The sequence below is a fragment of the Prinia subflava genome, chromosome 8 (genome assembly GCF_021018805.1).
Source record: "Prinia subflava isolate CZ2003 ecotype Zambia chromosome 8, Cam_Psub_1.2, whole genome shotgun sequence".
Classification (NCBI taxonomy): domain Eukaryota; kingdom Metazoa; phylum Chordata; class Aves; order Passeriformes; family Cisticolidae; genus Prinia; species Prinia subflava.
The window spans coordinates 3,862,029-3,868,028 of record NC_086254.1 but is presented as its reverse complement, the minus strand read 5'-3'; positions in this window follow the sequence as shown (position 1 = coordinate 3,868,028).

Sequence of the window (6,000 nt, the reverse complement as noted above, 5' to 3'; positions counted from 1 at the left end):
CACAGGGGACTCCTGCCAGGGGCTCTCTGGGATGTCCCTGTGTGTGGATCTGCAATGCCCATGCTCCCCACTGCTCGTGCCAGGTGCAGCCCCGTGTTTGTATCGGAGTTTGCATCCCCACGGCTCAGGGATCCAGCCATCCCCAGGCTGGCAGGGAACCTGGAACTCCACCAGAGGATGGCTCCTCCAAGAGGCTCTTCTGGCCTAGTGGCAGATGTGGATGTGCTCCCTGCTGGAGCCCCGATGAGGCTCTAGAGCAGATGCTGGTGCTGGGATCCCAACAAAGCTCCACCTTCGAGGGAACCCTCGGTGTGAATGGACTTGTTCAGCTCTGCTGCCAAAGAATCTCATTTTGCCCCAGCAGAAAGGAAAAATGGTGGGTTTGTCTGGCCTAGACACTCTTCTGTTGCTCAGGGGGGATTTACTTTAGCCTCTATAGATCCACTGTTCTTCCTTAATGCCTGTTAAGTTTTTTGCCACCCAGAACTCCCCTGGTGAGTAAGGTGATGTATAGAAGCATTTTATGTCAGCCCAAAGCAGACTACTTTTCTGCTTCAATAAGAAGACACAATTCCATCGAGTTTTCTGTTCTTGATTATTTCCCTGAAGGCTAAACACAAAATATTATCAATCTGAGCTGTAATCATAGTCACTAATTGCATTTAAGGGGTCAGCTCACATAAGCAGCATTCGCAGTGAACATTTTCACAAACACAGTCACATTCCAAACCAGGCTTCTTTTCACAACCAGCCTCTCTGCCAATGCAGAGGCATTGCTCCTCCATCCAGCTAAGAATCTTCATCCCACAGGTACTTTCCTCTGCTCTAAATACACCTGAGCTTATTTCCAGAGGATAATTGTGCAGGGTTTGCTTGCTGCCTTGTACAGAACTTGGAATTGGAGCAGTGGGTGCAGTGAGGTTTGGAATACAGACTTGGAAAAGAAATGTCTCTGTTGTATTTAACTTCGTGTACTTGGCACTGCAGGTGATGTTCTATATGATGTGCAGATCAAAAATTCTGATTTTTCCTTGGGTAAATTTGTTTCAATGCACATGTCAACCACGTGTTTCTTTAGGGCTTTAGTATTAGGCAAGGAAAAAGAGTTGGAGGATGAAAAATATTCCTGGACAAATTCAGATTATCCAAGAGAAGCAGGACAGATAACAGTCAAGATCATGAAGATGCAATGGAGGAATTTCATATATTATGTATGTAAATAGCTCATAATGGGTTTGTTTTTAATGGTTTGTATGCAAATTATATTGTAATAGCAACAGTGAGCAGGTGCCCACTTATAGAACTTGACTTTAGAAATGCAGAGACCCTGGGGAAAAAATCTGTGACCTAAAGCAGATGTGACAGCGCCTCATCCCTCAGTGGCATCTCCACAAACCCACTGGGAGCACTGGGGCCCTCTCTGGGACTCTGGGACTGTCACACAGCTGCTGTGGCCTCCACTCGTGCCCCTCTGTGCTTTGAAGCTGCATCTTCCATGGAGGGAGCCTTCATCCCTGGTGGCAGAACACTGATTTGAAGGAGGAGGAGGAGGAGGCCCCCACACAGAAAGTGCCCTGAGGAGGGAGAAGGGGCTGTGAAGGGCTGGAGATGTGGCAGCTGTGCCCAGGAGGGACCTGTAAGAGCCAGTTTAGCCTTGCTAGAATTTCACTGGTTTAGTTCCCTCTTCACAAGTGGGGCTGCAAAAAGAACTGGTGTGATGTGTCAGTAGCTGTGGCTCCCTGTAGCTGCCTGGGAGACTGCACAGGAGAGGTGAATCCCTGTGTGCACGGGCACTGTGATGGCAAAAGCCCATTTTACCCCCATTTACCCCATCCAGAGGTAAATGGAACATCTGGACACTTTCACCTGCTGTAACTTAATGTGCATTGACCAACAGCTGGCAAGAGATGGAATGAACCCTGCTGCAGAGCTGTGTTGTGGTGCTTTTGTAAGTCCCACTGCATGGAAACCAGAGAGAATTTTACTGTTAGAGTCTGCATGTTTGGCTCATAATGGTGAATTTAAAAGCAAAGAGCCACAAAACAGTATAAACTCAGAAGCAATGGTAGGACTTGAACAGGGACAGACGTGCAAAGAAACACCAAAATGTGATTGATGTCTGACATGTCAAAGAGCTGAGGACTGAAGCTCAGGGCCATGCAGAAGAAACCCCTTGTGAAGCTGTACAGACTGTGGTGCTTTCCTGACAGGGCAGAATGAACAGGGACAGAGATGTATTTATACCACCTGATATTTTATTTAGTGCACATACATATTTTAACAAGCCCCTGATTAGCTCCCACAGCATATCTTCATTAAATCCTCGCATTGTGCCTGGGTGAGGAACCCTTGCTAGTCCTGTGCTCCTTTCATAGCAGAAGAGATCATTCCTGCCTTAGCCTTCAGAGCAAACTGTGCTTTCCCTTTCTACTGTTTTCCTAATTCACTTCTCCTGTGAAGAGCAGAGTTCTTCTGACCAGGGAACCACACATAACCCCAGAACAGGCTCTGGAGCTTTTGTCTGCCAGGCAGGTCCTGTTCATTGACATTTTTCCCTACTGCCCACTCCTCTTTCTACTTGAATAGCAAAAAGACAACAACTATTCTCATACTGATCTTACTCCCTGTCCCAGGCTAGAATTCTCTGTTCTCCCAGTGCAGACTACTTCTGCCTTCCCTCTGCCCATCTACTTAAATGTCATTTACTAGGCTTAAAGAATTTTCTTAAGAAAGATTTGCTGTGCAAACTGTGCTTTTCACTTTATAGCAAAACTGCATTGAGGTCAGGAGAATCCTAATGCTGGGCAGTGGTGAGGGATTTGGAAGCCTGGAGTGCTGTGACTGTCCAGGGTGAGGTATCTCTGTCACACTCACAAGGGAGTTGCCTCCTTGTTGTGACTTCCCACAAAAGAATTAAGAGCCTTACAAAACTAACTGTGCTTTTTGGAGTTAAATGCATGGGCTTTATGGCTTGTAACTTGCTTTGCTAAATAGCTTCTTCTTGTCAACAGAAAGAAAAAAACAAACAAAACCCCCCCAAAACAGAAATCCATAACAAACAGTAAATTTTACTCTTTCTTTTTGCATTGTTATGTAGAAACTTCTCGAGGACAAGCTGTCAGATCTGTCATTAAGTACACAGAAGATATCAAAACAAAATGCCAGGAGAAATCTGCTGTCACACCAGCAGCTCTCTGCACACTCTCTTTCAGAGTAAAGCTCTGATTTACTTGATTGGCAATGTTTCTGTTTATCCTTAGTGGAGTGAAAATGTGCTTGTAGAGTACCAGTGGAGAGAAGCTGGAATTGAATTATACAGCTATAAGGGGCTGTTTTCACCCAGTAAATGTAACCATACTTTTTCCTTTTACTTGTTTCTTTTCATTTTTCATTTGTTTGTTTGTTTGTTGTTTTGGTTTTGGTGCTTTTTTTTGTTTGTTTTTTCTTTCTTTTTTTTTTCCTTTTTCCTTTTTTTACTGAATGTCAGAGCTCCACTGGCTGTCTGCACACCAGTTTTGCTGAAAGATGAAGATGTCTGCTGTGGCAACAGCAGCAGCTTCTTCAGAACCTAAACCTCTTTAGTGATCTCAAGGTCCTGCTGGAGTTCCATCAGTTCTAAATCCAGGGGCATTTCTTGCTCTGGCTCAGAGTTCCTTCACTCTGAGCAGCCTGGTGCACACTCACTGGGCCAACCCTGCTCTGTAACTCTGGCAGTAAGGTCACATGTGGGATGAAAATTTTCAAGTATTTATTTTGTTTTTATTTTTCTAAGTTCATCCCTGGTGCCCCTGCCTTACTGAGCCCTCTTTCTTCCAGCCAGCACCAAGATATGAACAGCTCTGTGGATTCCTTCCTGAGTGCTAAAACAAAGCTGCCAAATGTGCACTGCCTGCGAGGTCACCCTCGCTGGCTGATGTTCCATCATCAGTGGGATAGCCCAGCCTTTTTCAGCACTGGTGTTGATCCAGTAGCCTTGTTTCACATCACGTTGTTGTTTTTTTCATTTTATATTTTTCTGTTGGCCTAATAATTCTTTGGGTCTTTTTAACCATCCTTCCCCAGTACAGAAAACCATGCCATGAAGGTTGTTTCTGTCTCAAAGATATCCTGGCTTCAGTACTGCAAAAAAGGAACATTTCTTTAGGTTTCCTATGTGTTGATGATGATGATTCCACTTTATGCATCTCCCTGTAAATGCAAAGAAGCTCCTGTGCTGTGGGAAGGTTGTGGGCTATGACTGTGAGCAAAAAAATTGAGGGGCAATCAAAAATACTTCATGAACAGATAAACTTGCTGAAATACAACCACTGTGGTAATAACTGCTGCTATAGTATATCAGGGTGTGTTGATGCAGATTCTGTTAATTAAGTGATGGTAAGTCAAGGCATCCTGTGGATAACAGAATCATTCCTCTCTCCCTGTCCTTTACCACTTGATCAGGACAGAAAGAAAGAGGGGAATAGGCAAGGAGAGGCTCCCAGCTGCATTAACTATGAGTAATAAAAATCCAAAGTGTCTGGCACACACAAAAGTTACCAGAAACAGATGGTAAAAGAGAAATGAATGGGAACTGGCAGCAGACCTGGAGTAACCTGTCTTATCAAAACAGAAAGAAAAATAATCACTATGTACCACTTCAAAGGGACCACAGGGAATCTCTTCATTTGCTGGAAGACATCCCAAATCCAGTCTTTGGAGTCTGGAATGTAAATTAACACTAGTGAGGATGCAATCTAGTCCAGGGTCTTCTGGTATAGAATGAGCACCTCTCTGCAGCATGAATTATCAACACCAGTGTATGCATGGCTTCATTGGCCTCTTTAATGGGAGAGTGCAGTGAAAAAGATTATTCCCTTCAAATTATTTACATGTATCCATATTGATATCAGAGGGAATATCAAGATTGCAATTAAATGTATTCTTATTAACATTAAATCCCAAAAAAATCATGACAAAATGGATCTAAACAAGAAGCCCCCAGGAGAAAGACAAGTGAGGAGAAAATTGTTCCTACATTCTTAATTCTGTGTGTTGGCCTTCTGTGCTGAAGAGCTGTACATGTGTAGGAACAGCAGTATCCCCACAATGGCATCCAAGCTGACAGCAATCTCCTCCTGGGAAACTCCCCAATAGACTCAGTAGGCTTTTTGCCAAGACTTTTCTCTTTTTAATTTTCCCCCTTTTTTTCTCTCTTTTTTTGAGGAATTATGGCAGAAAAATAATAAAGGTGGCCACTTGCCAAGGACATGGAGAAACCCTGTCTGCCACACCCTTCCCATGGGATAGTGCTGAGTGCCTTAAACCCTGTTCTAAGTCCTGAAGCCCCTTAGTCCCTCCCCAGCAGAGCAGAGATGAGCTCAGCATGGGCTGGGCCTCACTGCTGCAGTGGGGGGACACCAATGTCACTGGGACATCCCAAAGTGTGAGCTGGACAGCAGCTAAGGGAGAACCTCCGAATCCTCCGGGTCAGAAGGGCTCAGCAAAGCCCAGCTCCTGGCCCTGCAAAGCCCAGCCTCAGGAATCACACCACGGCCATGGCAAAGGCAATGAGCCCTGTGCTGATAACAGCAAGAAAATCAGGCTGAGGTTTAGTAACAGAATGCAATGGCATGTGAGGAGTGGTATTTTCTAAAGCATTCATGACTGCCATACGTGCTCCCATGAGGAGCACTTAGGAAAATCCCTAGCTAAAGTCTCAGGGAACCTCTCTGATTTTAAAGAATGAGACCATTTGTAGATGTGACAATTGGATGAGACTCAGGCTCTCTATAGTTATTTGTAGTGGTGAAATCTCACTGTCAGTATTAACTGATCTAATTCTGTAGATCTTCTGTCTGAAATCCAGAGATCTTCTGCCTGTTAAATGTGAACAGACACACCCTAAATCTCCTGCAAAGGCCACTGCTGTGAGTGATGCTAAACTCTTGTAGGTGTGGGTGATGTATCCTGAATATTCAAGGTTAAACTGGTCATCAGTTTCAAGTTAGGAACACATTTTAG